We start from the raw sequence: 16,502 nt of genomic DNA, 5'->3' as shown, positions 1-16,502 counted from the left end.
TTTAAAGGACATATCTGCTCTCTTGTCTCACTTATACACCCGTGCCTCTCCTGTACAACCGGGGCACTTCTCTGTCCCATTCTTTCTGGCAGTTCCTGACTCTTCCCATGGCTAGCCCCATTCATAGGGCTGGTAATAAGTAGATTTTTTCTCCTAGCCAGCTGTCTTCTCATCTCCCTCAAGGAACAGCTGCCTGAGGTCTCCAGGACGGCAGTATACCGGATGCCTCTCCAGCCACACCTCTCACTGAGCGTGAGCCCACCAACTCCCAACTCTCCCTTCTCCCATGTCGGTGCCCCCTTTATTCAAGGAGTCTGGGATGTTTGGTTGGAAGCGTCACCCCAACCCCTCCCCCTGACATCCATATTTACAAGAAGTCTGAAATGTTTAGTTGAAAGTTCCATTCCAAGCCCCCTCCCCGGGAGTTGCTGCAGTCCAGACTCCATCTCTGAGAAAACCATCCAGCAACTCCTCACCATGGAGGGTCAAGACCACTCCCACAGGCTATTTAAACTACCCTCCCCAGAGAATGAACACATGGTCTCCCCGATTCTCCTTCCCCCCTCAGTGTTTTTCCGGAGGGCCACCCAGGAATGCTGGCATTCATTAAACCTGGGCTTTTCTAAGTTGGTTTGATTTGGTCTGATTTGGATTATTGCATAGGTGGAGAGGTTTGTTGGGCCAAAAAAACTTTACAGTCCCCATTGTACAAAGAAAATGGTAGCTCAGAGAAAGTCAGCTCTTCTCCGGACACAGTAAGGAATTGGTCATGCCCAGATTCAAATGTTCCTCAGGAGAATCCATTCAAACCCTAATTCCAAAGTTAAAAAACAAAACAAAACAAAAAACACGAAAGCAGACTCACTACTCACTATAGTTACCAAAAACATTGTTCTGAAAAAGACCCTAAAGACATACCTCAGTTCCCAAAGAGAGATAGGTGATCAAGTAATGTCTGTCACTGGTGCTGCCAAGGGAAATAGTAGAGTGTGTCAGATATTCATTATCCCTTCACAGACGTGCACTGAGCACATTTTTCTCTTCCACCAAGGAGGTTACATGTCACAACATTGCAGGAAAAAAAAAGGCACACTTGGGGGGGAAGACACCCTAGGATGCACACGTGGGGGACGACAGCCCAGGATGCACACACGGGTATGACACCCAGGATGTACACATGGGGGGATGACAATTCAGGATGCACACGTGGGGGGATGACAATCCAGGATGTACACGTGGGGGGATGACACCCCAGGATGCACACGTGGGGGGATGACAATCTAGGATGCACACGTGGGGGATGACAGCCCAGGATACACATGTGGGGGACGATATCCCAGGACACACACGTGGGGGGGATGACAGCCCAGGATGTACACATGGGGGAAGACAATCCAGGATGCACACGTGGGGGGATGACACCCCAGGATGCACACGTGGAGGGATGACAATCTAGGATGCACACGTGGGGGATGACAGCCCAGGATACACACGTGGGGGGTTACAATCCAGGATGCACACGTGGGGGATGACAGTCCAGGATGCACACGTGGGGGATGATATCCCAGGATGCACACGTGGGGGGTGAAATCCAGGATGCACACGTGGAGGGATGACAATCCAGGATGCACACATGGGGGGGGGATGACAGCCCAATATGCACACACGGGGGGATGACAATCCAGGATGCACACGTGGGGAGATGACAGCCCAGGATGCACACGTAGGGGATGACAATCCAGGATGCACACGTGGGGATGACACCCAGGATGCACACGTGGGGGGATGATATCCCAGGATGCACACGTGGGGATGACACCCAGGATGCACATGTGGAGAGGTCGAAGGACCACCTTTCGGGAACCTGATTCCTCCTCCTCCCGTGGGTTTCACCACCAAGTTTGCATAGCAAGCATTCCACCTGGTGAGCCAAGTGGCTTGTTTGTTTCTCATTTTTGTTTCTTTTTGTTTGGTTGGTTTGGTTTGGTATGGTTTTAGGTTGGTTGGTTTTGGTTTGGTTTTGGTTTTTTGAGACAGGGTTTCCTGGCTTCAAATTCAAAGAGATCCGAGGCTGGGATTAAAGCCCTGTGCTGCCACTTTGGCTCCAAATGCTTTAATAAAATAAGGAGTGCTTCTTTTGTTGGGCTGACTTGGCAACTCCGCTAACCCTGTCTCAGAAGCCCCGCTGAATGTCCTTTCCCAAGACAACACATCCCTCCACCTCATAAACCAGTCACTCTCCAGTGTGTGCCAGTTTTAATATCAAAATGGCATCTTACACAGACTCAGCAACAAGCATGAACATCAAAAGACCCAGTAACTGTGGGTGAATCCACAGAACAATCCCAGCTTTACAGCAGGCTTCCAGGACCCACACTCAGCATTCCCCAGCAGGAACAATGCACACATCTTTGATGAGCTGTCATAAAACAATGGGCCCTAGGACAGATTCCAGAGAGGCCCTTGGGGGACCCTGAGGGCTGCACCAGGGCTCCCAACCGGCCACCAGCCCACCCTGGGGCAGAATCCACAGTGGCCCCTCCCTCCAGTCAGGCTGTAAAGAGGTATTGACACCTTCAGACAGGAGGCCGCTCTGCTGCCTATAGGATCCTGCTCAAAACAAGCCTAAAGTTCAGTGGAAAGGAGAGGAGGAGGAGCAGCCCAGGAACAAATGAGAATGCGCCTTCAGTGTCTCGACTTCCTCTAGTCATACTCTCTTCTCCCACCCCTCATGCATGCACACACACGCACACACATACACACACACACACACACCATCACTGTCAACATCACCTACCTCCAGATCTTCTGGAGGAGGCATACACCATTGGGGCCTGTATTAAGTCTTAAGTTCCTGTCACCTCTGTCCCTTGCTTTCCAGGTATCTATCTCTCATGAACTCCAATGAGGGTTGAGGGTGAGCACTATGAACCCTGCTTCTTTACAGTTAAACCAAAGGGTCTTCCTAGTGACCAGAAATTCTAGTGCAGTCTAGAATGTGGGCTGCACACACTGCAAGCTCCTCCCTGCTGGGCTGAAGAGACCGAAGTAGCCTGAAACCCCAGCCCCGCCGCCTGCTCAGACCATATGATGAGGTAGGCTGACAGGTCGGTGAACCCCACAGATCTGTCTCTAATGCCTTAGTGCTCGAATTACAAGTGCAGACCACATCTGGCACCCCAAGGATGAAGTCCCCGTTTGCAGACAAGGCCTTGGATTTGCCCCATGAGCCCCTCACCTAATATGCTCCCCCAGAATCTGTTTGGATCCTCTCTGATCTTGAGTTGCCAGGGGCTTGTACTCAGCCGTGCCCTGCCTACCGAGGTTTGGCTGGTGTGACGCCTGTTCTGAGAGCTCTCCCCCTGCCTGCCTCACTCGAGCTCTCTGTCCTGGGCCCACCACACAGAACTTCAGCTACTGAGGACCAACTACTGCCACATATCGGGACCGTCATGCCTTCGATGAGAAGGCTGCGGTCCAGTCTCAGCAGCTGGAGCAGAGCCTGGCGCAGCGCAGGGCCCCAGGAGGGCAGCCTCAGCTACGTAAGCTCCTGGGCATTGTGGGTAAAATGAAGCGGAGCGGCCACGAGAGGGCAGCAGCGGTGCGTCCCAGCCCTATCTCGTATGCTAACCCACCTCCCTAAGAGGCATCTCCTCCATTTCTGCTGTAGCTCTGGCCTCCTGCAGGCTCAGACTCTTTGACAGCCACACACCCTCGCCTCAGTGCACCTACCCTGTGTAAAAGAGTTGCCTCAGAAGAGTTAGAGAAGCTGGGCTTTTCTAGGGTGGGAGTGGCTGGAGAATTTACAGCCCTTGTGGATTTTTCTGTCTGGATTTGGTGTTTATAGGGATAAAGCTCTGTAAGTCTCTCAAACAAGGACTCAAAGCAGACCCTGGTCTTCTCTAGCGATCCTGTAAATAACAAATCCTTTGAGGAAATCGGACAGGTGTCTTAGGTGGAACCTATAAGCTGCCTCTGCTTACAAGGACAGCCCCTGCAAGTCATAAGATTATGGGATTGGGTCAGTGGCCACACCTCTAGAAGGCTGACTGTAGGTCTGACCCCACCAAGTAGATGACAGTATCCTTTCTTCTGGCCTGAGCCACACCCCAGCCTGGGTACCACCTTGATTGACATTTGGAAGCTCTGACTCGGAGCAGTCATGTGATCTACTCTCACTAGCTACGTTCTCCACACATCCACCAAGCTCCGAACCTGTACAAGCCCCTTCCCGGCCATGCCGCCATCCAAGCCATTAGTGTTGATAGCGGGAGGAAAGGAGACCTGTTAGAGAGAAAGCCACAGCCATTCATTTCTGCCGAAAGGAACAATGAATTAGTCCAGAGGAAGGGTAGTTCAAGGGAGCCGGCCAGGAACCTGAGCCCATACCGCCCCTCCCCCCCAATAGGCAGGGCTGGCTGTTAGTGGTCAGCCCCTGGGGCAGCCATGGAGAGGCAGGTATCAGCTGGGTAAGAGCTAGTTAGTGCGAGGGAGTCAGAGGTTAGCCCAGAGAGGCCATGAGCCTACTGGAGGTGAGGCATGAAATCACCTCCAGGTGTGGCCCTGGCTTAGCAGCTGGCGGGCTCTGGGGGAGGCTGGCTGGGGCAGAGGCATGAGCATAAACAGGACAAAACATAAACAGCTGGTGTGACCTCCCCAGTGGCCTTTGGGCCCTTGGGATTCATATCCGGGCACCTATGTCCCTTTCCCATAGGCATTTCCACACCTGTGCACCTGGCAGCTGGCAGTCTGTCCTTTCTAAGTGTGGGGCGAGTCTTTCTCCTCATGCCTTCTTCCTGTGTGATCGCTATTCCCACCCCTGAGTGGGAAAGGTCCCTCAGGCTCACTGCCTACTGGTCACTGGCCATCTCTTCTCAGACTGCAGTGTCCGGATGCCATCCCCTCAGGCTTCACTTGAGGAGTGCCTGACTTTGTTCTGTGGCTTCACGGGGAAAGGCCCCTTCACAGACTTCCTACGTAGGAAACTCTCACTTACAGCTTCCACGGAGGGCGTGCCATTCTGTCGGCTCGAGGTTCAAACACACACCCTCGAGGTCCTGTATAAGATGGCCAGTCCCTGGGGTTCCTAATGCTTTCTACCCAGCCCAAATCACAGAGGGCCTAGGCTAAGTAGGGCCCAGTATCGCCCACTCTAGATCCACAGGCCCCACACTGGCTCCCACAAGATCCCCTGGTCCCATCCACTCCTGGTGGCAACCAGTCCTATGCACAGAGGAGAGAGGTCATGCTCGGAGCCCAGCGTCCCACACCCACAGGACAGCCTCCTCCTCCTCCTCTGGGCATCACCAATATGGTTGTCCCCTGCCTCAGACCTGGCCTGGTCTGTCCAGGGACATCTGTTTGCCAGAAGGAGGGACCAGCCCCCAGGAGGCCCAGAGCTCGGCAGGGCTGGATTAGTTAAAGAAATCTGTTAGTAGGGCCGGGTTAGTAGGTCAGAGCACAGCACCAGCGGACAGGGCACCTCAGCAGACACACACAGGAGCCACTAGGAGAGAAGAAGGCAGCGGGGCCGTTAGTTAGTTAAGGGGCAGCGGGGTGCAGGTGGGGTGCCCCAGGGTTAGACAATTAGTAATCAAAAGAGTTTGCCTATGGGAGAGAAAGCTGGCAAGAGAAGAACAGGAAGAGACGGTTAAGGGTTCAAAGCATGTGTCTGCCTCAGGCAGAAGGGTCTGTGTGCAGAACACCCGAGTTCAGGGGATGAACATAGCACCGAGTTCCCTGCAGCCTGCCCTCACCCTGTCTTTTTCCATTTTGAAGTCCCTGCTGGGCAGCAGCACCTCCGTTGCCCACCACAGGCATCGAGGGGAGTAGAAGGGTCCCATTCCACCACGGAGGGTAGGTGGCTGGTACACAGTCCCCAGCAGCAGAGTTGGTGCATCTCTTAGCGTGCCCTGCCCTGCAGGATGGGTCTGCACAGAGATCCCAGGCCCCAGGCAGGGCCTTCTGCAGCCTCGTCTGCCCCAGCCTCTGGGAAGGCCCGTGGGCTGCAGAGTTAGTAGGGTTTGGCTGCCGCAGGGTTAGTAGGGCATGCTCAGGCCAGGTTAGTGGATTAGTCGATTGACAGAAGACCAGGCATCTTGTCACGTGCCACAGCATCCTGGCCGAGCCCTGAGTTGGTTAGTAGGTTAAATCACACCATGCACCCCACCCCTGTCAACCCCCCCCCCACCATCACAGACCTCCTGTCCCCACCAACCTGGACATGGGGCCTGATCAGGGCAGGGGGTCTGCCTCTACACCCCTCAACACACACCCCCTCCAAGAATCAAGCTTGACCTCAGTGATCCCTGCTGGAAGCCCAGAGCTTCTGTTTCTGTGCTGTGGGTTTCAGAGCCCCCCAAAACACTCCAGCTCTGCTGAAAATGTCCTCTGCTTGACCTGAGGGCAAACCCCCTTCCCTGGTTGTAGCCAGGATCTTCTCACACGCACAAATGTACACAAATACACAGGCGCACACACATGCACACACTCATCAGTGACTTTTCCACCAAACATCTATCCTCCCCACCCCACCCCAGAGCTGCCATGCTTGGAAATGGACATCTCTCCTATCGTCAACTCCCAGGCCTCTGGCTGCTCCCATACAAACACTGCAGGGAACTGGGCCGTGTACTAAAGCTTAGACCCCTCTCGCCTCTGGTCCCTTCAATTTCCTTCCTTCCCAGGCAACCCCAAGGCACCTGCGCATTCCCTGGTTATACCACCTAGCACTCTTGGCACTACTGATGACCAACCTGTGTCTCCCTGCATTCTAGACAGGGTTTGGTAAGAAAATAATTCTGTAGCCAGAAAAAAACAGGAAATGCTTCATCCTATCCCTCCCTGAGTATCTGAAGCTTGCTCACTAGCGTTTTCTGGGCTGTGAAAAATCCCACTTTTTTGCTTTAATTTCTTCCCAAGGGTACTCAGTTAAATCGTAACTTTCTCAGCCTCCAAAGCCCTGGTTGAGTCAGCCTGAGTAGGAAACCCCTCCAGAGTGCCAGAGCTGCGGTCTCCTTCCCTTTCAGGCCTCTGTTGACTGCCCATCATCTACCCCTTCCTGAGCACTGTTTCTCTCCCTGCTGACTAGGAAATCCCCAGTGTCTGAAGCATGGCTGGACAGCACCAGGTTCCCACACTGGCTCACAGCAAAGAACCTGAGTGGACTCCATATTGGCAGCAGGAAACAGGGTTCCTTCCCTTCTGGCTTGTCAGGAAGACAGACATGGGTGACCCAAGCAGCAATGCCTCTGGATCAGAAAGTCCCCTACCTACCCAGATGTGCCCTCAACCTAACCTCCCCAAATTTCCACATGGACATGACTGTATGGAACACCAGGCACAGGACCCCTTGGAAAGCTGCCGGGGCCACCAGGAGAGCATATGGCCCACATGACAAAGTGGAAATGGAGGCTGGTAGAGCAAGGTGACTTGTATAGCAGAGGGTGCCCCAAGACCTGAGCTGACTCTGCACTGGCTACAGCCACCATGTTCCCAAGACACCAGGCATAGCAGCCACAACTGTGGACCCATTTGGCATTCATCGGTTCCTCCAATATGGGAATTCTTAAGGAGAGACGGCTCTAGCTACTCATGTTTGTGAAACGACCCTGTCAGAGTCCAAACTGTGTCCCCGAAGAGGCATAGGCTGGATTCCCCAGCCCCAATGTGAAGGTTTGGAGAGTCAAAGTGTGCCTAAGCTCAGATGAGGTCTTAAGCCTAGGTCCTCAAATGACTGTGCCCTTGTGGGACAAATCCCAGGAGCCTACTCACTCTGAACACAGAGAAAGGCCACACAAGGACATAAAGCTACTTCTGGCACCTTGATCTTGCTCTGAGAGCCTCAAGCCTGGGGGTGTGAGTCTCTGTTGCCAAACCCCACAGCCCCTCATGCCCCAGGGAGAAGGCTCTCTAGGCTGTCCTGAAGAGGGCCACACATTGCAGAGCCATCTCCTTCCGGAGGGACTGTGACCAACAGTGGAGAACAGACACAGGGGTTACACTAGGTCACCTCACCCTGAGAAGGGGTGCAGGTGTCTGCCAGCCTCAGTCCCTCAACACAGGGCAATGGCTGGGCAGCCCTGTCTCCTGGCAAAGGCTCCGTAGCCCCTGCAGGGTATAGTCCACTCTCTAGTGACTGAGGAAGCTGGAGATATGCGGCTGCCAGTAAGCCTCCCTACTGGGTCTCCTTATCTCAGGACTCACCCTTTCTCTTTCCAGGGTCCCCTGCTGACTGCACAGAGACTAGCCAGGCTCCTCCCAGGCCAGGACTGGTGGTCCTCTCACCACAACCAGCAGGTAGCTAAGCCTCACCCAGGAAGCACCCAAACAGAACCACCATTCAAACAGCAAACAGACGAAAAGAAAAACAGACAAAAGACAGACATTGGGCTCCTCCCCAGCAGCTCCTCCTCCATGCCCATGAGTCCCTGCCCTACCCACAGGTCCTTAGGAGGGGGCTTAGCTCCACCCCACCTCCAGACACTGGAGGAAGATTCCAGTCCACATGGGATCAGAAAGGGCCTCCAGTGCCCCCCTCTCCCACCCTGGATCTGTTCATCAAAGGCAGGGTGGATGCTAAGTAATGTATCTTCCAGAAATGGCTCTTCTCCAGGGGGCTCCATTTCTGGCATTGAAAAGGACAGCATCTTCAGGGAGACAGGTTCTTCCCCATTCCATGAGGTCAAAATCCAGGGCTCCAAAGCAGACCAGGGTCTGGAGACATCTAGGGGAGGCACAATGAAAGAAGGTGAGGTACCCCAGATAGTCCAATGTGCATCCTGTGCTCCCAACACACACAGGATGAAAGGGAGAGCTTGGGACACAAATCTTTTACAATAAACTTAGAGAGGAAGGCAGAGTTCACCCAAAGAATCAGCAGAAAGCCAATGGCAGGTGGCCCAGAGTGACTCCCAAAGGCCAGGAACCAAGAAGCGGCCGAGCACAGGAGAAGACAGACCTCCAGAATCCCCATGGTCTGAGATGAGACCCCACCCCAAAGGGACACACACACTCTGCAGGACAGAGAGCTCACCCCCTTGCTGAGCTGTGGTGATGTTTTCTTACTGAAGATCTCAGAGAGTAGGACCACGTCTCTGTCATTCACCTCTGGACACCCAGCATGGCCTTAAAGAAGGTCATGTTCATATCTGTGTGAGATGATGACCCCCCAGAGCCTCCACTATGGGGTTCAGATCAAGTCCAACCTTCCCCACTGAGGCCAAGTACAGCAAGCCTTCTGCTTCTGGCTCCCAGGCCTCCCTCAGAGGCAGAAGGGCTCTGGTCATGGGATGTGAGAGAGAGGACCCCCCACCCTCCTAAAAGGAAACATGCTTCTCACTCGTACCTGACATCATCGACATCATCACAGGCCTAGCTCCTAGCTCTTCCCCCACAGGGACATCACAGCATGACTCTGGAAGACAGAAGAGCCAATCCTGGCCCAGGTGAGGACCACGCCCAAGACCTGCTTTGGTCCAAGAGCCACCTGCCTCCTCCTTCCCTGCCACCCTGAGCATCCTTCACAAACATGGACACTGTGGTTTCCTCTGTGATCCAGGAAAACTCAGAGCAAGCTGGGCAACTTAGGGCCAGCAGAGGGAGAGTCCTGACAGAGTAGGGGCCTGGAGCTCTGACCTCAGTACTGCTGCCATTGCTGGAAGCCTATCCCTCTCTCTGGACCCTGGGACACATCCTGCCCTGCCATACAAGGCACTATAATAGCCATTCAAGGCAATGGCTGGGAATGAAAGCAGCCCTTCTGTCCACCTCAGTCCCCATCCTTCCTGGACCACAGCAAAGAACATGTCTGGAGTCAGAGGAGGGTACAGGGCTCGTCCAGGCCACTGTAAGTCACCAGGACGGAAGGGACACCCTGACTCTCAACCCAGGGCTCAGATTTGCTCTTTCCTGACAACTGTACTACATCTGTTTTCCAGAGCCTGATCCAAGAAAGGGGAGGCATCTCATAGCACACTCTCAGCCTGCTGTCACAGGAACCTGGAGCAGAGAGAAGCAACGTGTCCTGTGGGAAACACTGTGGAGGCCTCTGTGTATGTGGAAGACCAGGGAGCCTACCCAAGATTACAAACGCCATCCTCAAGAGCCAGAGCCATCCACCAGACATCCGCCCTCCCTCTTGGGGTTCCAGGGCCAACCCTCCTTTGCACATGCACCAGCGGAGAGCAGGCTGGCGCCCCGGGACTAGTAAAGGGATACTTATCTGTAAGGCTGCTTCACGGGGTGCCCACGACCCTTCCCAATCCCCTGCTCTCCTCTGCGACCTGGGAACCAGCAGAAAGTCTGCAAATAAACCACAGTGATCCTGTCACAGCATGCAGACCCAGGATCCTGGCCATTGCAGGGACGGTGGAAGTCTCCGGGGAACCCTAGCTCCTAGGTCAGGCTGACTGGGTCTCATAGCATAGAAAGGAAGTCATGGGTTGGTTTGGGAGTGAGAAAAGCCAGAATGAGGCTGTGGCTCTCCAATCCCACATGTGCAGTGTGTGACTCTGAGTTGTTATTGCGGAAACTTGGCGGGATCTTTACCAATCAGTGACCATGCCCCTCAGCCTAGAGAATAAATGCAGAAACATAGGCTGCTTGTATTCTCAGGCATCATAGAACCTTAGAGGGGACATACCCCAGTTAGGAAGCATGGGGGCAAATTAAAATCCCTAACGAACGATACTGACACACAGTGGCATCAACTGGGCAGTTAAAGGAGCTGGGTTATTGACACACCTTGGACAAACTACACAGTCTCTCCTTTAAAAAGGCAGGTCCAAGCTGCATGTGGTAGCAGTACCCTCCTGGAATCCCAGCATTTGGGAGGCTGAGACAGGAGGGTCATGAGTTCAAGGCCAGCCCAGGTTGAATAATGAGTCTCTCTCTGTCTCTGTCTCTGTCTAATTAAAAATAAAACCTAAGAATAAAAATAAATTTGGATGTGGCCAAATTTATACAAAACGCCCATAGAAGAGAAATGGGAGTGACAGGAAGTAGTTTATCGCTCACATGGCGGGTGTGAAGAGGAATGGATTCTCAGCCTTGGGGATCTCACTAGGGCAATGGACACACGTCAATGTCATTAAGTACAGCTGCAGGACTTGGTAACTGTAGTCAAAATCCCTGGGTTGCACCCTTAAATCAGAAGGTGCTGCATCATGATAAAGCTGTATAAGCAAGGGCCTAGCGGTACAGAACTGATATACAGGAGGTCACAGCCACTGGCCCTCTGAAGGCTGCGCCAGGGAGGGGACATGTAGAAAGGGACACACAGACGTTTCTTTTTTGTTTTGTTTTTCTTTTTAGCTTCCTAAAACTTTTGCATATGAGTGTCTTGCCTGCATGCATGTCTGCGCACCATGTACAGTATCTGAGAAGTTTGGAAGTGGCATCAGATCCCCTGAAACTAGAGCTACCCACATCTGTGAGCCACCGCATGGTGCTGCAAATCAAACCTGGGTCCTCTGCAAGAGTGGCCGGTGCTCTTAACCACTGATTCATCTTTCCAGCTCCTGTTACTCATTTCTTAGACTCTCAAAGCCCAGGTTGGCTTCAAACGCACTATGCAGCCGGAGCTGACTCTGAACTTCTGACCCTCTGACGTCCACCTCCCAAGTGCTGGGATTCTAGGCTTATGTTACTGCATCCGGTTTGTGCTTGGGGTCAAACCCAGGGCTTTGTGAATGGTAGGCACTCTGCCTACCCCAAACCCATTATTTTGTACACTAATTAAAAAACAAGCTAACTACACCTCTACGGCATTATTTTCTACAAAAGATATCCGTGCATGACAAAAGGACAGAGCTGAGATGTTCATGGTCAGAGTGGTGTAGACTGTGGCTCCTGGTTCTGCTCCCACACACCAAGTCAAGACCAGGAGCACCTACAGAAGACTCGACAAAGGACTAGCACCCAGAAGACATAGGTCTCTCCTACCTTGAGGTGTGGGAGACTCAGAAGCTGTTGGCCTCTGCCACCTGCATCCATGCAGGAGATGAAGACTTGCTTCTTTCCCAGGTACCACTGAGACACGGCAGCCATGTGCATGTGGACAGGCCTCACACCTATCACGGGGCGGGGGGGAATGAAGAGTGGGTACACACCACTGCACACACTGGCATCACCACAACCCTCAGAGAGAGGTGGGAAGGACATGCAGTTCACACCAAAGCTCCTAGCACACCCAGGTCACCCAAGAAAGGCACAAGGCTCCTGTATCAGTGAAGAGCTGTCAGGGAGATGGCGAAGGGCTTCAGCGGAGGTCCCGGCAGCTTCTCTTTCTCCTGCCCTTTCAGTTGCCCACACTGAGGAAGCAGACAAGAGCCCGCTGGCCCAAACTGCTTTGGAGTCTCCAGTGCCCTGAGCTCCAGAAGCCCCTGGGGATCTAAAGCTGGGGAGGCTTCCAGAGATCTGCAGGAAGTGACCTGAGCAAAGGTGGGGCACCAAAAGAAGTGCCTGAAGCCAGAGGAGGGGTGGGGGAGGCCGGAGAAGGGAGCTGAGCTGAGAGCAAACCAGCACAGACCTGGACTGTGCTCCCCATTCTACAGCTGAGGAGAGTGAAGGGCTTGGCTCTCACCTCAGGTGGTAGAGCCTCTTGGACTCTGGATACAGAGGATGAATGAGAGAGACCCACAGACATTGTAGAAATTTACAAGTTTCATGTCTATGGGGGTCAGTTTACAGCAGCTGCTTTCATGCTCCCAGGGTAAGTCATTAAGTCCCCTTTTTAAGGGACAGGTGGCACCACACCTGTCACAAACACATACCAGATCCAGGTTTGAAACTTGACTCCAAATAAATTGTTGTGTGGCCTTTAACAGGTCACTTTACCTCTCTAATTTACACCCAATATCTAAGTGCAAGATGATGATGATGATGATGATGATGATGTGGTTGGGGAGGATCCCATGTAGCCCAGGCTTGCCTGGAACTTGCTCTGTATCCAAAAATAACTGTGAACTCCTCATCCTCCTGCCTCTACCCCCCAAGTGAGATCACAGACACATGCCACCTCCCAGAGCTAAGTAGCTTATCTTCAGGCGTCCACAGAGCAGTTAGGATTCCTTTTTATTTGTTTCCTACTCTGTGCCCTCAGGGAAACAATGGTCAAGGCTGCCATTGCCCTTCCTTCCTCCAGAGGGACCACCTGGCACCAGGGGGAGGAACACCTGCCTCATCTGAGCTCATCAATGCAGAAAAGAATGAGAGACAGATGTTACCCTCAGCCTTTTGGTGCCTCTGAACATCTTGACTATTGTTTCACAGAGTGATAAATGGGCCAGGCCTCAAAAGTGGCAGGCGGGGGCACAACACACACACTTGGGCGGGGAGGGGGGGCTGTGACAGAGAGCAGAGCCTCAAGCTGTTCACTGGCCCATTGAACCTACACAAAAGGCCCAATGCCCCAAACATACTATTCCAACAGCAGAAGGCAGAAGGTCATCTAGAAGGGCAGATGCCACACGAGTGAGCTGGCCCAGCAGGCAGGTGTGGAACAGGGTCTGCCCCCAGCATTGGCCCCTGACACTGGTTCACAGCCAACTGCCCCCCACACCCAAGAATATGAGCCCACACTACAGGGTCCCACTCTGTAGACCAGGCTGGCCTGGAACTCACAGAGGACCACCTGCCTCTGCCTCCCAGGCTGGGATTAAAGGCGTGCTCCCGCACCATCATACCTGGATAAGGATCATAAATTTAAGGCCAACCTGGGTTACATCATAACACTCTGCCTTAATTTATTATTTTTTTAATTTTTAATTTTGGGTGATCCTCCTGCCTCAGCCTCCCAAGTGTTGAGATGGCAGGGGTGAACTGCTAACCTGACTTTCCCCTCCCTCCCTTTTTCCCTCCCTCCCTCTCTCTCTCTCACTAACCTTCACTTGCTCAAACTCTTTTGTAGCCTAGGGTATTCTCCAACTTGGCATCCTCCTGCCTCAGGCCTCCAAGCACTGAGACTGCAAGGACCATGCCTGGACAACACTGATTTTTTTTTTTTTTTTTTTAAATACAAGGTAAGGGAGATTGTCTTCACCCTGCTGGGAAAGATTCGGGTACTTCTTTCGGGCCCTGAAGATATCAGGTGTGCCCCCCCCACACCCAGTGCTCTTATGGGGCAGAGAGATGGGCTAAATTTTCAGCATGGTCAGCATAGGAAGGACTTCGGAGCCCTTCTCAACCTCAACCTCAACCGCAAGGAATATTAAAGGACACACAATGTGGGGCAGGCAGATAAAGTTGCTCACATAGCATTCTTTCTATAGGAAAGCAACCAGACTATGGGTGGGGTGAGTTCAGTCTCCTCCCAAAACAGGGATCCGATGGAGTGGACCCAGGAACCTGCTTGCCGCAACTGCTGCTCGGTTGGTGACGGGGAGGGGGCAGTGTTGGGGGACATTGGACCCCTTCTGGGAGCAGGAGACATTCTGAGCACCTCCAGATGCGCAGCCCAGCTCCAGATGTGCTGAAGCGCGGGGCCACGTGGCAGGACACTAGCTCACTTGCGGAGAGCCCCGGGAGTGAGGTTACTCATCCCTGCCCGAGGCTCTCCTGGGAAGAGCGCTCTGGGAAGGCAGCAAGGCTGCACCCGGCTCGGTGTCGAGAAAAACAAACCTGCTTCCAGCAAGTTCTCGCTCTGCGCTCGCTCTCGCTCCCCACGCCCCTCCCTCCAGCAGGTGGGGGCGTTTTCCTGGCGCGACTTCGCTCCGCAGTGGGGAGTGCGCGCCAGCAATCCCGGGCGCCTGGAGGCCAGTGCTGGGAGTCTGGGACTAGAGTGAGGAGGCCGGGGTCCCCGGAATCCCTCTGTCCAAGAAATAATCTCGTTCGGTCCCTCTGTCCAAGAAATAATCTCGTTCGTGCCCAGGATGAGAGAGGTCTGAACCTTTCCCTCTCAAATCCCCAGCCTCTGCCGAGAATGTCTCAGAGCCTAGGAGGGTTGGGGAACCAAGTTACTAGGGTGGACCCAGATCGTTTTGGAGATTCCACGTGGGCTTCAGAGTTCATCCTGTTTGGATTAAAAAATCATTGGCTTTGTGACCTTGGACAGGCTGATACCCCTCTCTGAACTTCCTTTTCCTCATCTCTAAAATGGGTTCTTACCACTCTGCGGGGCTGTTTTTCCAAAGCGGTGGCTCCCCGAGGGAGGATGTCTGATCATCATCCAGAGCGATGTCGCAATGAGGGTGCGGAGATGCACTGGACGCCCCAGTCTGGAATGAGTCCCAGAAGTGGAGGAAGGGTAAGGGCCTGGCGTGAGGGAAGGGGAGTCAGGGACATCACCAGCTAACCCACCCTCCTTGCTGAGATCTCCCGGGTGCAGTCCCCGGGCTAGGCAGTTACCTGCTAACCTTGTGGGTTGGTGTGTATTGGGGTCTCCACACACCATGTAGATCTAGCTGTGGGGGAAGGGAAGAGTCTTTGTTTCCCCTCAGAACATGACCCCCCAGCACCCTCCGTGTCCCAATTCCCATGACCCATCCATTGGAGCATCACATCTGGCCATTGTGGGTTGGGGCTCCCGTCACCCACCCAGTGCGGGCCACCACTGCCCTGGGACTGTGAGACCCCCATCGCCCTCCCAGGAATCAGGTGTGCCGGGCTGGGAGTGGGAATGGCGACTCCGGCTTACCTCGGCTCCTCGCTCCTGCGGCTGGAGTGCAGAGGGCTCTTTGTGCCCTGCTTTCAACAGAACTGGGGGAGCCCCTGCAAGCACCTCCCCTCGTAAACTCCTCCCCGCACTGGTCCGCAGCCTCCCTCCCTACGGCCCCCCCAGTGCAGCCGGCTTCGTCTTCTCATTTACTGCAGCGCCCATGAAATTTTAATGCAGGAGCGGCTGGCGGGCGGAGGTGCCGCACCCGGCCTCCGGGATGGGGGTGGGGGCGCCCCCGACAAGCACCCAGCTTGCAGTCCGAGGGTCAGGGCAGCTTGACGTGGGGTGAACATCTCCCCCGCGCTTCACAAAGGGGCTAGTGCGAGCCTCGGCCTCAGCATCCTGCCTGCAGCGCTGCCATAGCAACGTTGGCCAGTGGAGAGGCGCGCGACGGTCGGAGGCGCGGCCACGGACTTGGTGCTAAAGCAAGAGAAGCCCAGGCTTGGATCCCAAAAGAGGACCGGGTACCTACCTTAGCCCACAGGACCCGGGCGTGGCTCCCGGGGAACTCTGCTAGGTAGACCCATGGTCAGGGGGTTGAAAAGATTCGAACCCAAGTCTGTGGCAACCATCTACAGTTTGGGCATCTGCTTTGCCTGCACTCTTTGGCACATATCCACAGGGATGCTAAAGAGTCGCCAAGAGCTGCGGTTCTGTGATGCTCCTAGCTAACACCATCCACACATCCTTCGAGACCATGATGTAATTGTCACCTCCTCGGTCCCACTACAGTGCCACCGAACCAAAACTTATAAAATGGAACCACCAGGCGACATTAATGCCCCTTCCAGCTGAGAAACCGTTGTGCTAGATCATCCCTGCTTCTAGAACGGGCACTGATCCTCAG

General features: G+C 53.9%; 1 long non-coding RNA gene across 3 annotated transcripts in view; it reads right to left on the bottom strand.

The window, feature by feature from the left end:
* LOC130870979 (uncharacterized) overlaps window positions 1-16,001 on the bottom strand; it is a 29,331-nt gene extending 13,330 nt beyond the window's left edge. The window contains exons 1-8 of one of the 3 annotated variants that reach the window (XR_009056804.1): window positions 15,635-16,001; window positions 15,346-15,401; window positions 15,106-15,215; window positions 11,944-12,071; window positions 9,347-10,302; window positions 9,035-9,126; window positions 8,476-8,725; window positions 919-967 (exon numbers count right to left, since the gene is read on the bottom strand). This is a non-coding gene — a long non-coding RNA (uncharacterized LOC130870979). Of the gene's footprint in view, window positions 1-918; window positions 968-987; window positions 8,726-9,034; window positions 9,150-9,346; window positions 10,303-11,943; window positions 12,072-15,105; window positions 15,216-15,345; window positions 15,402-15,634 lie in introns of those variants that run through there. The other 2 variants (XR_009056805.1, XR_009056803.1) reach the window with 2 other exon arrangements.
* Window positions 16,002-16,502: the final 501 nt, after the last annotated feature.

Source organism: Chionomys nivalis, chromosome 3 (assembly GCF_950005125.1).
Source record: "Chionomys nivalis chromosome 3, mChiNiv1.1, whole genome shotgun sequence".
NCBI lineage: Eukaryota > Metazoa > Chordata > Mammalia > Rodentia > Cricetidae > Chionomys > Chionomys nivalis.
This window is presented reverse-complemented; position numbering and strand designations above follow the sequence as displayed.